Source organism: Apostichopus japonicus, chromosome 10 (assembly GCF_037975245.1).
Source record: "Apostichopus japonicus isolate 1M-3 chromosome 10, ASM3797524v1, whole genome shotgun sequence".
NCBI classification, from domain to species: domain Eukaryota; kingdom Metazoa; phylum Echinodermata; class Holothuroidea; order Aspidochirotida; family Stichopodidae; genus Apostichopus; species Apostichopus japonicus.
In genome coordinates this window covers 11,929,973-11,943,309 of record NC_092570.1, presented here as the reverse complement: position 1 = coordinate 11,943,309, position 13,337 = coordinate 11,929,973, and the positions used below count along the sequence as shown (strand labels likewise).

Genomic DNA, 13,337 nt, shown 5'->3' with positions numbered 1-13,337 from the left:
ATCATTGCCCTCCTGGGACCCGTTTCCAGGATGGTATTAGACCAGTTCGCCCGCGTCTCGGTTAAGGCCACCTTGACACGTTGGGACCTGGTTTTGAACTCCCTGAATTGGTCGTCCAGATCCACGGCGGACGGGTTCCGCAACTTACCGATCCTGGGCAGTGACCTCTTCGGCGGCAAGTTCGATGAGAAACTCCGGGAGGAGGCAGAGAGAATGAAAGCTCTGAGGGAGGCGGACGAACACATGTCCCGCCCGACCTCATCCTCGCGCCCACGTTATGACTCACGACAAGGTAGCCGCTTTAAGCAACCAAGATCCAGCTACAGTCAGAGTCGGGGCGCCCCGCGAACACAGCAACAATCCGCTCCTTCGCGGCCCGAACACAGGCCATACCGCCCGCAATACCGCGGAAGCCGCGGGCGCGGTAAACGGCCCTAGGGATGCCCACCCCACCGTAGCGCCCAAGGCCAAGGTGGGGGGGCGACTAAGAGTTTTTTGGGCTCACTGGGAGGAAATCGACCCAGGAGCCTGGGTACTGGACGTGGTAAAAAGGGGCTACGAGATAGAGTTCTCGTCTACCCCACCCCAATATGGCCTCTTCGCAACCACGCCAGTACCCGAGATACCGGAAAAGCGGGCCGCCCTCGAGGACGAGATCAACAGTCTTCTCAAAAAAGGCGCCATTACGCGGGTCACCACCGCAAACGCGGACGGCCCCCTCTTCCGGTCCTCGTTCTTCCTCACGCCGAAGAAGAACGGGACTTGGAGGCCCATCCTGAACCTCAGACCTCTCAACAGGAGGTTCATCCGACCGGAGAGGTTCAGGATGGAGACTCTCACATCAATCCTCCACCTACTGCGCCCAGGGATGTGGGCATCCTCCGTCGATCTAAAGGATGCCTACCTACATATCCCCATCCGACGCGAGGACCAGCGGTTCCTCGCGTTCAGGTACAAGGCCATAGATTACCGCTTCACAGCGCTACCATTTGGCCTCTCCACAGCACCCAGGGTTTTCACCAGGGTAACAAGGGCGGTCCTGGCTCACCTCCGCCGAAACGGGGTAATGGTGTTCGCCTACCTAGACGATTGGTTAGTACTCGGCAACTCCCAACAAGGGGCTCTCGCCAGTACAAACGCCACCGTCTCCCTCCTGACGAAACTGGGGTGGTTAATCAACGTCGAGAAATCCAACCTCGTGCCCACTCAATCGATCATATACTTAGGGGCCCGTCTCGACCTCGCCCGCGGCATGGTCTACCCGACGGCCGAAAGAACGGCGAGCCTAGTGGCCACGGCCAGAAAAATACTAGGCAATCGGAATACCCCAGCGCTCACGTGGCAGCGCCTGTTGGGGAAGATGGCGAGCTTCACAGACCTTCTAGACCTGTGCAGACTCAGAATGAGGCCGCTCCAGCGGCACCTCCTCAAACACTATGCCCCGGATCGGTCGTCGCCGGCAACGCCAATCCCACTTCCAACGGAGCTACGCCCGTTTCTCACGTGGTGGGCAGAGTCGGACAGGATCGCGGCAGGGCGACCTTTCCGGAACCCAGCCCCTACAACGTCGATCACGACGGATGCCTCCCTCAGCGGTTGGGGAGCGGTATGGGGCACACACACAGTTGCCGGCGAATGGGCGGAGCCCGAGAGGGGTCTCCATATCAATATTTTAGAGACGGAAGCGGTCCTGAGGGCCGTACGTCACTGGGCAACCCACCTAACGGGCCACACTGTCACGGTCCGGTCAGACAACACCACGACCGTGGCGTATATCAACCGTCAAGGGGGCACTCGATCCCTGGCTCTCCTACGCAGGACATGGGACCTGCTCGTCCTCTGCGACTCCCTTCGGATCGGCCTACGGGCGTCCCACCTAGCAGGGAAAGACAATATACTGGCAGACGCACTGTCCAGGGGGTATCTAGACAATGGGGAATGGGAGCTCTCCCGAACGTGGTCCGACCACATATTTCACCTGTTCGGCAGGCCGTCCGTCGACATGTTTGCGACGGCCAAGAACGCCAAACTCCCGATGTTCTGCTCCAGATACCACGACCCACAGGCCTGGAAGACCGACGCCCTAGTCGTCTCATGGGCGGGCCTCTCCATGTACGCCTTTCCCCCACTGGGATTACTCCGCAGAGTTCTCACGATGCTTCGGGACGTGGAAGCGGACATGCTTTTGATCGCACCTTGCTGGCCCAATCAAGCATGGTTCCCACTCATCATCGAGATGCTGGTGGACCTACCATACAAATTCCCACCGGCCGCCAAGCTCCTCTCCCAATGGAGCGGCCAAATAACCCACCCCGACATCACGAGCCTCCATCTAGCTGCGTGGAAACTCTCCGGCTCTCGCTCCAGACAGCGGGGTTTCCACCGGAGGTTGCGGACATTGCAGTGGATGCCCGCCGGCAGTCCACGGTTAAAACATACGATTCTAGACTGCACCGATACTATGTTTGGGCCGGGGACAACGCTGTTGATCCCGTGGAGGCCTCAGTAGACCAGGTGGCGGCCTTCCTACTCGAACTCTTCCGAGAAGGGAAGCAAATAAGTACAATTAGAAATTACCGCTCCGCAATAGCAGCGGTCCACAGCGGATTCTCGGATGGCTCCTCAGTAGGAACCAACCCGGTCCTCCGCCAGGTCTTAAGGGGCATGTTCCACAGACGCCCCCCCAGGCGCCGCCTGGCCCCATCATGGGCCCTCCACGAGGTCCTGACGACCCTCGCGGGCTCTCCGTACGAGCCGCTACACAATGCTCCATTGGACAAGCTAACACACAAAACTCTGTTTCTGATCGCGGCCGCCTCTGCCAGGCGCAGAAGCTGCCTTCACGCGCTCACCCTCCAACGGGGGTTCACGAGGTTTGAACCAGGAGGAGTCAGATTACTACCTGACCCTCACTTTCTCCCAAAGAACCAATCAGTAACCTTTACCCCGAACGAGATCTTCCTACCGAGTCTGTCACAAGCCTCGTCAATCGCGGAAGACAAGCGCTGGTGCCCTGTCCGAGCCCTTAAGTGGTACATAGAGAGGACCAAACAGCTACGTACCTCGGACAGGCTCTTCATTTTACCGAGGTCGCCTTACACCCCGGCCTCAAAGGACACCATTTCACGGTGGATGGCCGACTTAATACGTGCCCACACCCAGCCTGGGGAACCCGTCCGGGCGCATGACGTCCGAGGCCACGCCACGTCCAGGGCGTGGTTCCGGGGGGTTCCCCTGGAAGATATTATGAAGGCGGCGGCCTGGAAGACCCCGTCTTCCTTTGTCGCCTGCTATCTCGCAAACACCCCTGCCACGGAAGGGGATTTTGCCCGAGCGGCCCTAGGTCCGCCGCCCGCGAGATCCTCGACCCACCGCCAGGGCTCCTGTGTCACAAATGCATAGGTTATATGAGGTGAGGGAGTACGCGCTGTGAATTCCCCAAACCTTAACCGGTTTGTGAATTAACGAGCGACGTACTCACCTCATATAACATCCCGACCCGCCTCCCCACTATGGGGGACCTCGCGGACGGAACCATACAACCATGTCGGATACCCTCCTCGGATACTAGGGGAACTGGCCACACAGATATGACCATGTGACGGCCTTTCCCCCCAGGAATTTTCGAGGGATGTCGTGGGGTCCCGCCTACACCCACCGACGACCCACTCTGGACCCACTTCGGGCCCACTCAGGACCCACCTGTCACCCACCACAGCCCACCTAGGGCCTCTTCAGGTGAGAATGTTTTTGGTTGTATCCTCGGGGTTTCCGCCCCTTGGTCGGTCCTCTCCCCCTTCTCCGTCCGGTGCCGCACCAGTGCGGCCTGGAAATTACGGAAGGGAGATGGCCGCACTCACATACAGACAAATTGCCAGATGCTAGAGCGAGGTTAATACGGTAATGCATAGGTTATATGAGGTGAGTACGTCGCTCGTTAATTCACAAACCGGTTAAGGTTTGGGGAATCTATTGAAATATTGAAATTAGTGGAGATCAAATTTCATTTGAGGTTAAAAAAGGTCAGTCTTGTGAACACAATTATTGCAAAAATAAATTGAATGAACTTCAGACACATGTGTACTACAACCACCTTATCAGTGAGTACAAGAATTCTATTGGTGCATCACTTGAGGGTCTGACTGCACTTATAACATATATACAGTACAACTCCAATTATCCAAACTCGTTTTATCTGAACCCTTGATTTTGCAAACTGGTCATCCATTCATTAATAGAAAGTCTGGAGGCCTAGTGTTATTGATTCGAAGTACTGCACAGTACTCATATTATGTACAAATCTAAAATTAAGTTAAAAATTAAGTTTTCATGTTAATTTTCCTACACTGGAGTCATTGCAGCATTGTTAATCTTGATACCCTGCTGATATCCTGACAACACTTTTATGTCTCTTTTCCACTACTTAAGTGATACCATTTAGCAAACTGATCTCTCTCTTGTAACCTCTATTGCCACATGCTGCAATTTAAGGTCCTGCGATATCTTCAAATTCTCACACACTAAGGTGAGCATTTCTAATAATAAAGTGAACAAATTTGATTTGTTAAAGACTGTTGATAGATGTACACTCAAGTCTTGCTGATGGATGCCATGTTACAACAGAATATGTTAATACTGTCTTATTGTTCAGTGTAAACTATTTATCCCTAGAAAACCCTGCTGTGGCTGCTTATCCAACTTGACATTTTCTGTGGAAGTATTTCACACTTCTGAAATTCAGTTGTAGGAAGTACCATCTGGCCATTCCTTTCCTAGAAGTGTTGTGATTTAGACACATAAAGATGCTTCTACTTGATCAAAATTTTCAATCCCGATAAATGTGGAAAGCTCCAATGGACTGTGGTAATAGTTTCCCTTGTTGTTCTGAAACACACAAAGGTAAACTTCATCACCATATTTGACTGACACAGGTACTTCCATGGCACTTAAAATTTGCTAATTTTGAAGCCATTGCAAACACGTTTTATTGCTCACATTGTGCACCTTAATAGCATGCAGTCCAGGTAATTTAACACCCAACGGGTGCAGACAGAATTCATAGTTTTACATATTAGACACATTTCAGTACAGAGTATTCCTTATTTTGTTTGCATCTCGTCAAGAGGCCAAGGGAAATCCTTGCCATTCATTTTGGTTTTATTTTTATTTTGCCATATGAGGGGTTTATTCAAGGCCTGTTGCATGAAGTGTCTATTGGCGTATTGGGTGTTAGAGGATGAAGAGATACAATTGCATGAAATTACACAGCTGGATCATGTCACAAGCTCAGCTGGACTCACAAAAAATTGACATCTAAATGTATGCAGGCCACTTAGGTTTCCAATCCTAGAGAATGGTTGGAATATTTATGGTTGGATTGATGGCTTAAATGTATGTTCTGGGTGAGGCTATCTGTTATGTGTGAAGCAGTTGGTTTCCATTACCTCAGGTTCTGTGTCTGATTGTGTACACAGAATATACCTTAATTGCTGTAATCCTTTTTTTTTCATGATCTCCTCTATTTTACTTTAATATTTTATAGGTAGTTATAGTTGAGAGCTCTAGACTATTTAACAGCTTTCTGATGAATTTATTATACAATCATAAACTTTCTGCACAGTAATAATGATTTACCTACACAACTTCAAAAGGTGGTATATTTACATCATGATATTTGGTCATATACTCTATACTTGATCAACGAGCATTAATGCTTTAATTGATAATAAAATGGAAGTTTGTTGCATTTTTCATAAGATTTATCATCTTAACATGTGCTGCTTTCTTTCTTTTCCATCAAAAATTTTATTAGAAAGAAATGAAAGATACTAGCTATTTTTTTTTTAATATCTTTATTTCTCTCCATTGTTACTTGTCTTTATCTATACATGCATTTAACCATGTTTACATCCTTCTAGGTCACTGCTTTCTTCTTTCCCAACCTATGACACTGAACTTGCCTTACTTCATAATATGTAGGTAGGATCTTCATCTGCTCAAATATTGTTGATTTTACACCCTACATTTGATGTTGGCCTTGCACGAAATAACAATATTGCCAGAGGAGGAGAAAAGAGCAGGGTCTCACTTGAAATATATTTCAAATTTGCTTTCAACATTTTGTTATAAGAATAAAGAATTTTCTTATTACTTGCAGTCCATGGATTGAAGCTTGATTGCTGGAGATGATTTTTTTTGCAAATTTAAAGTTTTTGACAGAAACCAAGTATGTAATACATTGTATGAGTTCATAATCATAGTGATCCAGGCAAAATTGACCAGTTGAATTTATTCTATTCTTATCAAAATAAAGCACATCAATCTAGAAATGGGTTATATTGCATGTGAAATAATTTCTCATCAAATGTTTAAGTGTTCTAGATAAGTGTCATATTTGGAAATGCATACCTTTAGATATTTATATCTGGCTTGATCGATGATTTAAAAGTTTTATAACTTCATTTTATATTAATAACACTGTAAAGAAAGTCAATAAACATAAATAGGCCTCAAGTCAACATAGACACATAGCACAATAATTTTTCTGATATGAAAACATTGTTTTTGCATTCAAGAAAATGAGCGCATTTGACACTTTTGTTTATTAAAGTTTACAATATGTTTCATTTGTTTACACTGTTAAGCAGTCTAACTCTATGTTTCGGTCCTGTCCCTTTCAATTGCCTATCATATCAAAGCCAATTACATTAGACAGTCCCTCGGTAGGCAGTGACGTATGTTGATAGTAAAATACTGTCTGCCTCCCAGCAGATTAGACATCTTTACATTTACTAGATTGGCATGAACACCATCTTGTAAACATGGATTAAATATTTGGCAAAATTTACTTCAGCATCTGACAGATTTATTTCTAGCCATTATATTACCTTCTGCTCTTTTGGCAAATATCGGATATTCGCAACAAAAATAAAGTTGTCAAGAGATTTGTGTCATTTCAAGTCTGTAATTCAATTTTATATTTTCATACTTGGAGATGAAGAGTGCATTTAGTGGAATATATGAACAAGCCACACTAGTTTTCAAATTAATGATATTTTGTAAGAGAAATGTACTAATTGAACATTTTGTCAGTTTGTTCTCAAACATAGAAATGTATTCAAATACTATTATTGAATATTCAAGTTATCCAGCAGGCATTAAATTGATATGACAATTTTTTTTTTTTTTGGTACCTGTAATGTAACCAATCTTTTTCTCTAAATGTGTTCCTCTCATGGGTGATTTTAATTCTGCTATTGGTTATTCGCCAAATTCAGTTGTAGTATATACATGCCTTTTGCCCGACAATAATGAGAGCAGTTGATATCTAGGATGTTGGGCTGAAAGATGCCTTCAACAAAGGTATTGAAATCATTGGCAGTCAGAGGATTGCGCTTTGCAAAACATATGCAATTCAGAAGTGAGTATTTGCTGATTTTTTGGAAAAGGTTTCCTTTTTTACTTTCATGTTGTTGCTCCAGCTGGGTGTCTCCAAGAATGGGCTATTTTTTAACAAACAAAAAGAAAGTGTTGTTTCTAAAAAAATAGCCATGGCAAACTGTCTAAATGAAACATATGGTCTTATGACATGACCAGACAGATTCATGCTAACCTTATGTACAGTGCACACAATACTTGTTTGGGATAGCTGATATTTTAAGTACACCTTTTCTGTATACGTAACCATTACTAGTCACAATGCGTATAAGGTTCTGTTTGTCATGCTGTTCATCAAGTTTATAATTGACTATTATTAAGAAAGGATAAATATCTGTAGTAGGAAAGACGGTTGCTACGTTGCTCCCTTTATCGGTATTAAAAAAAAAGGCCTTGAATAGGACAGTCTTTTGGTGTTTGTTGTCCACGACCCCTGTGAATGGGTGGGAGAAGACACTAGACATGAGATTAACAGTTGGTGATTACTATTCCTTTATTTATTTACTACCTTTTCAACAATCGGAAAATCATTGTGGAATTCAATTTTCAAAGATAATTGCTTCTTACTTAAAGACTACAAACATTGGGGACAATTAGCTCACAGTGTTTATAATCTAATTTTAAGTTATTCTCAAAAAAGGCAACCCACACCCATCTCATTTCGACAAATTTTGGGAACATGTATCAGCTGATGCTCTCTCCAGTAACATAACTGCAGCTCACTCACAACTCATTGCTTATATTAGAAGTAGCCTAAATTCCCCAGAAGATTGAAATAGCAATATTAAATCTAATAGGAAATTTAACTATGTATTATTGCACACAATGTAGTTGTCATATCAATGACGTCATGTCATTGAATGATCATACCAAAATTGGCACACTCCCAGTCCGCAATTCTATTATTTTAGTCAATTTTTGCTTCATTGTTAAAAAATTAATTTAAAAAATGAAGACAAATGTCTATCTGCATGTCCACATATTGTATTCTCTTGCTTTTCAAATCGTGAGAGGAACACTTATAGGCATAAGTAACTTTGTTTTCACTCTAGATAGTAACTACTGAATTATTTGAAATTTTATAATGATCTGTGTTTTCGTTAAGTCTTAACTTTCTAAATTGTAACAAAAGGATAATTAAACTTTTAAAGAAAGAATGAAAATGCTTGGAATGTTTCTTATTGTAGTTATTTTAAATATCATCACTATTTGGCAGTATTTGCATCAACATTCAACAGGCTACAGTTCCAATTTTGTCCAAATTGTTGTGGTGAATCATAGTTCTGTCAATGAAGAAATCATTTTCAGATTCTGATTTTTCATTAGCTGATAAAGCTAGGAAGGAAATCACTACACAGCCTAACTACATTTTTATCCATTTTCCCTCCGTTGTTTCTTTCATTACGTGACAAATCTCACACTAGTAGAGTGGTATACAGGTACATATTACGCATATTAAAAATGTACCCCTGTCTACAATAGCCTTTTGTCAAATCTTAATTGAGCATATGATTCTCAATAATGCCTGGAATAGTCACACAATCTTACAAATTTTTATCCATTTTTGTTTTGGCGATTTGCATCATTGCTTAACAAATCTTGTAGTGGATGAGTGGTATATATGTATTACATCCTATGTGAAAAACTACTGACGCTATGTCCATGTTTCTTGTGTCAAATCTTAATTGAGCACATGATTGTCTGTCCATTTGGCAATTTTGCTGTGTTGATTTTTGAACCTGATATGTGTTTAATGATTGATCGTTGAGTATGCAAAACCATTAACACAACTTAATAATATATTTCTGATAGATATTAATAATTACAAAATAACATAGAACACATTAAACATCAACATGGTTTCCCTTTATTTTTGTGTGATCGGAAAAACAAATTTCAAAAGCAGCTGGTTCCATTTTGATTGTAGCATCTCCTCCCTGTTATATATTAATGGATGACCAGAGTGATAATATTGTTTGTTTATTTTGTATCAGTGGCATCACAATAGATCTTTAATACCATAACATACTCTGTAACTTTTCTAACAAAAGTTAAGACAACATCAATCTGAAGCAAGAGTCAGTGCAGAAGTAATTTTTTATCATCGATCTGGAACATAGTTACTGGCCATATATGCTATATACCCATGGAAAATAGTTAAGTACTGGCCATATATTCTATATACACATAGAACATAGTTAAGTACTGACCATGTATGCTATATACTTGGAACATAGTTTAGTACTGGCCATGTATGCTATATACTTGGAACATAGTTTAGCACTGGCCATATATGCTATACACACATGGAAAATAGTTAAGTACTGGCCATGTATGCTATATACACTTAGAACATAGTTAAGTACTGGCCATGTATTCTATATACACATAGAACATAGTTTAGTACTGGCCATATATGCTATATTCACTTGGAACATATTTAAGTACTGGCCATATGCTATACATACCTGGAACATAGTAAAGTACTGGCCATATATGCTATATATACATGGAACATAGTTAAGTACTGGCCATATATGCTTTATACACTTAGAACATAATTAAGTACTGGCCATATGCTATGTTACCTGGAACTTAGTTTAGTACTGGCCATGTATGCTATATACACGTGGAACATAGTTTAGTACTGGCCATATATGCTTTATACACTTAGAACATATTAAGTACTGGCCATATATGCTTTATACACTTAGAACATATTAAGTACTGGCCATATGCTATATTACCTGGAACATAGTTAAGTACTGGCCATATATGCTATATACACATGGAACATAGTTTAGTACTGGCCATGTTTGCTATATACACTTGGAACATAGTTAAGTATTGGCCATATGCTATATACACCTGGAACATAGTTTTAGCACTGGCCATATATGCTATATTAACACTTCTCTTTGCAATCCTATCTGAAGAGGTTTTGAGGAGTCAAATTATTGTTTTATGCAATAACAACTCTGAAGTCAGCAGTTTGCCTATGATTGGTGCAGTTATGCTTTACAGTAGGGTTGTTCTTTGAGGTGGTTTGCAGTGTAACAGTATGTCATATATAAGGTAATTTCATCACGGTTGGATGGACATACTACAGCCAGAAAGCAGCGATGTTTTCATACAGTAGCTGCAAGGGAATAGAACTGCAGGTGTGGTGTAAAAAACAGACAAATGATTTTCATGTTTTGTGTGAGAACGATCTTGTCATTGAAGTTCAGGAGCTCTCAAATTCACTGATGTGTATAGGTGAATAAATAAAAGAAGCTCGGTAAAATTTATCCCTTGAAGTCTTAAATGAACGGCAGGTATACTGTAGGTCTAGTTCCACACCATTAGTTAATGGTTTGTCATATTCATTGTCAGTTTGAAACTTACACTGACATCAGGGATTATAGTTATATTCTAACAGCTCCCTGAGATGGACATTACACTCAGGTATTACCTATGACTATTTAGATAATACCTGAGTATATTGGCTATTGATAACGAATAGTTAGAAATGCAAACATTGAATTTCAAAGTGTTCAATGGAAAATAATTCCATAATACATAGAATTAGACGGCATTGACATAAAAATGTGAACAAGCTTTAGATGGAACTGAGTTTATAGTTCACTTTCAACCTGACTACTCTCATGATCAGAGCTGAAAGAATAAAGTGAGGAAAGACCGCATAGAAAATGAGGCTTAAATGAAGTATTTCCTCAGTGAGGTCATCTGAACCTATGTGAATGAAGGCCATACACTGAACCTATCAGAGAAAAGATGGCATAAAGTAACTAAAAGTGGAGAGAAATCAGCCTGAAAATGTACATGAGTAACCAGGAGAGGAAAGAAAGTATAATATACCTAACTAATGTTCCCCACTTACCTAATAGAGGTATGAGGTCAAACAGTAGCCCTAGATGAAGAAGGAAGTCACAGAGAAACTAAGCAACTGAATAAGAAATCAAATAAGCCATGAATTCAGAGTTTCCAATGCGCATGTATTTGATTTCTGTCTGCTCAGATTGCTAGGGAATACTTGCAGTAAGGTAATACTGATGTCAGGCAATGTCAGTTGGTTACTGCTTTGCACACCTTAATTGCTAAGTTTATCATAAATGTGCCTAGAATTTAAGGCATGTGTAAAAATTTCCAATGTCCAATATTTAAAGGTAATATTGCTCATTTGCTCATTGCTGCAAACATTGTGCCATTTTTTATTGGAGGTCAATGATCATTTAATCAGACAGCTTAGTAATCATTTGAACATTAAAGTACAGTAACTTTGAAATTTGAAAAATGGTTTTCTCTGGTTTATTTAATGAAACTTGGCTGGGTCAAGCTTAAATGCACTGATTAGATTGTTTCCAAAGTTAAGCAATGAAGCCTGTTGACACCACTGCATAGATTTTCTGGCCATGTGAATAGTAACTTCTAGCCCTGAAAGTTTGTGAGGTGTATAATTCTTTTCTTCAGCTATGTGACAAAATGTATGTCCTTGTCAAACTTAGCTTCTTACTTGAAAAGGAGTTTAAAACCCCTTATATGTGGCAAGTATACACTAAACCACTGGAAGGATTGTAACTTTGCTTTTGTATGTATACATGTTGTTCCTCAATAACAGCACAGTATCAGAACCCACAGCACTTTGCATACTGTGTCATACCACAATTTCATTTTATGCAAAACAGAAAGTAGCATGGGATGGGGGGGGGGGGCAGTCCAAGAGAATTCAGCTTTTCAGATATGTACAAAGCACCCCAGCAAATAAATTACTCTATATCTATCACCACAAGGTGTCATAGAGTATGCAATTGCTCTATATCTATCACCACAAGGTGTCATAGAGTATGCAATTGCTCTATATCTATCACCAAAGGTGTCATAGAGTATGCAATTGCTCTATATCTATCACCACAAGGTGTCATAGAGTATGCAATTGCTCTATATCTATCACCACAAGGTGTCATAGAGTATGCAATTTCTCTATATCTATCACCACAAGGTGTCATAGAGTATGCAATTGCTCTATATCTATCACCACAAGGTGTCCTAGAGTGTGCAATTGCTCTTTATCTATCACCACAAGGTGTCATAGAGTGTGCAATTTCTCTATATCTATCACCACAAGGTGTCCTAGAGTGTGCAATTGCTCTATATCTATCACCACAAGGTGTCCTAGAGTATGCAATTGCTCTATATCTATCACCACAAGGTGTCACAGAGTATGCAATTTCTCTATATCTATCACCACAAGGTGTCATAGAGTATGTAATTGCTCTATATCTATCACCACAAGGTGTCATAGAGTATGCAATTGCTCTATATCTATCACCACAAGGTGTCATAGTGTATGTAATTGCTCTATATCTATCACCACAAGGTGTCATAGAGTATGTAATTGCTCTATATCTTTCACCACAAGGTGTCATAGAGTATGCAATTTCTCTATATCTATCACCACAAGGTGTCATAGAGTATGTAATTGCTCTATATCTATCACCACAAGGTGTCATAGAGTATGCAATTGCTCTATATCTATCACCACAAGGTGTCATAGTGTATGTAATTGCTCTATATCTATCACCACAAGGTGTCATAGAGTATGTAATTGCTCTATATCTTTCACCACAAGGTGTCATAGAGTATGCAATTTCTCTATATCTATCACCACAAGGTGTCATAGAGTATGTAATTGCTCTATATCTATCACCACAAGGTGTCATAGAGTATGCAATTGCTCTATATCTATCACCACAAGGTGTCATAGTGTATGTAATTGCTCTATATCTATCACCACAAGGTGTCATAGAGTATGTAATTGCTCTATATCTTTCACCACAAGGTGTCATAGAGTATGCAATTGCTCTATATCTATCACCACAAGGTGTCATAGAGTATGC

The 13,337-nt window shown here is 41.6% G+C and overlaps 1 protein-coding gene across 6 annotated transcripts in view; it reads left to right on the top strand.

Annotated features, from left to right (window-relative positions):
• The window catches only part of LOC139975250 (uncharacterized), a 231,028-nt gene that overhangs the window by 159,397 nt on the left and 58,294 nt on the right, over positions 1–13,337 (top strand). The gene's annotated exons all lie outside the window — the stretch shown is intronic.